Genomic DNA, 2,813 nt, shown 5'->3' with positions numbered 1-2,813 from the left:
TCTTTAGCATTGTTTTTTACCGTAATCTTTTGATCATTTATTTTTATTTCCTTAATAGTGTCATAATTTTTCATTTTTTTGGTAGATTCATTTATCGTATTCCAGACACTTTTTGGACCATTATTTTTCTATTCAATTTTGTCTTTAAAATATTTATATTTCGTTGTTCTAAGCAAGGAATATAACTTATTACGGTATAATCTTAAGTGTTTTAAGTTGCTTAGCTAAAACGTCTCTTCTCCTTATTGAGTTTATTAAAGCAAGGGTAATCCAGGGTTTCAACTTCTGTTTTTTATGATTTTGTTTTATACAATATCTAGTGGTAGTTGACTTTATGTATTTCTGTAGGGTCGTCACAAATTGATTCAGTGCTAGGTTACAGTCATTTTTATTTAATACATCAGTCCATGATTCGTTTCGAACGAGTTTTATTAATGCGGAATAGTCGGGAATATTTTTTATCATTGAGCTTTCTTGAATAGTCTTATTTTCATTGTTTGGAATAGCGATAAAAGTTAAATAGTGATCTGTAATATTTGTTTCCATGACATAAGAATTCATACACTCGTTATTGTTTGTTTTAATAAATATGTGATCAATACAAGTTTTAAATTCTATTCGTATTATATTATTAATACAGGAATTTAGGCTGTTTTCGTGTAATATTGATAAAATATTCTGCAGAGTTTTTGTCATTATAATTTAAAATATCTATATTTAAGTCTCCGATCCAAATAATTTTCCCAACTCGTGTTATCTCCAATAAGTTATCATTTAGGCCATTTATAAAATCAGTCACATTGTTGCTTGGAGACCTATAGCATGCAATAATTCTATACATAGCATTATTTGGTAATTGAACATCAATTACTTTTGACGTTGCACCTATTACATCAATACTATTTTCGGTAAACATAATGCCTTTTTTTATATATATTAAAATTCCGTCATTTTTATTCTGAAATTTATTAGAGCAAACTGAATTATATCCATTTATATCAAATATATTTTTATCAATAATGGTAAATGTTTCAGTTAAAACAATGATATCAAAACAATAATCAAGCGAATCCAAAAATACAACAAATTCTTCATAACTTTTTCGTATAGACTACGTATATTCGGATGGCATATTTTGTAGGCATTATTATCGGAAATTTCAATTTGAAAATCATCGCTCAAAATTTTTTTATTAATGTTAGTTTAAAAAATTCATTAGAATCATTAAACATAGGAAATAATATAAATTGTCATCTTTACGCGCAAAATTTTTATCATCATTTACCCATACATATTTGTAATTTTTTACTTTAGCAATTTGTTTTGTTTCGTATAGGATTTTCTATTTAATGGCGTTAATTGTTCATTAATATATAAGTTGTTATTATTTAAAGACGTATTTATGTCGTTGGCTTTTAGTTGTTTTTTAATTTTAAATTGTTTTATCCAGTCGTAACGTATCTTACTAGATATAAATTTGATTCTAATTATTGATGTGTTTCTGTTATTTTTAGGCAATCTATACATATCAATTATCTCGTTAGAAGTTATTTCTATGCCTATTTCGTGAGTGACAGCTTTTAAAATATCGTATATTTGTTCATTTTTGGTTTCGTCAATTCCAGTTATTTCCAGGTTACACAATAGGTTTTCTTGTTTAAGTTCGTTAATTTTAAAGTCATGCTCAATTGCTTTTGCTTCAAGGTGTTTGTTTCTTATTTTTAAGTCTTCATTATCTTTTTATACTAGTTTTACGTCATCGCAGACTGTTTGTATGATTTTCCCGAAATCATCTATTTTTCCCGAGCAAAATTTTATTGAAGTTTCAATATCGTCTATTTTATCTATTTTATTTACTTTCACTTGTATTTCGTCTAAGGTTTTCATTTTAGATAAAATGAAGCTTACGTTTTGCATAAGTTGTTGGAGGTTTCCATCCATTGTTTCTTCTTCAGAGGTCTTCTTATTATCGTCTGGTTTTTAGGTTTTTTACAATTTTCGCATTTCCATGTTGTTTTACGTGTTCCTAATTTAAGTAAATTTTCTTCCGATTTAATATTAGTACAGGATACATGAAAGAAGGCGTTACACGTCGTACATTCAATGATATCTTTGGCGTTATCGCTACTAAATTAAATTACATTTTTTGCAAGATTCAGGGAGCGATAAAATGTGCGGCCGCTCTCTTCGAACGCCCAGTTGTTGGGTGGACAAATCTGTGTTCCGCACACCTGCAACTGTGGTGTCAATGTTGAATCGTCCGGAACCCACGGCTTCAGTTGAAAAAAGCGCCAGTCGTCTGTACCTCCACGCCGCCGTCAACGACATTGTGAAACGCGCAATCGTGTCTTCCGATGTGCCTGAAGTCCTTGAGCCTACCGGTTTGTCGCGGGATGACGGCACACACCCAGTGGCATGTCCCTTGTCCCTTGGTCCGGTGGTAAATTTTTAGAGTGGAATTTCACATGCACTGACCCTTAAGCGCCAGCATACCAAGTGTCATCTTCTGGCGCCCCTCTCTGAGCCGCCATCCAGGCTGAATTGAAGAAAAAAAGCCAAATATTCTGGAGTCGGAAATCGTTTGAAGATTTGCAGTCGAAACTCTCGGTTCCTTTAGGCGTGACGGCTTAGCCTTGGTTCATGTGATAGGCTAAAATATTCTCGACGTCAATGGTGAACCGCGGCCTGTTGAAAACCTCCCCCAACGATTAGCCGTTGCCGTGCCCAGGGGTGCCTAATTTTAAAATTTAAAAGATGGCCATCTTAAGGTCGAGATAAAAAATTTGAAAGTATGCAAACTTATGCTCCTTCTG

This window comes from Leiobunum rupestre, chromosome 2 (genome assembly GCF_980474605.1).
Source record: "Leiobunum rupestre chromosome 2, qqLeiRupe1.1.hap1, whole genome shotgun sequence".
Classification (NCBI taxonomy): domain Eukaryota; kingdom Metazoa; phylum Arthropoda; class Arachnida; order Opiliones; family Sclerosomatidae; genus Leiobunum; species Leiobunum rupestre.
Note: the sequence above shows the minus strand (reverse complement) of the source record.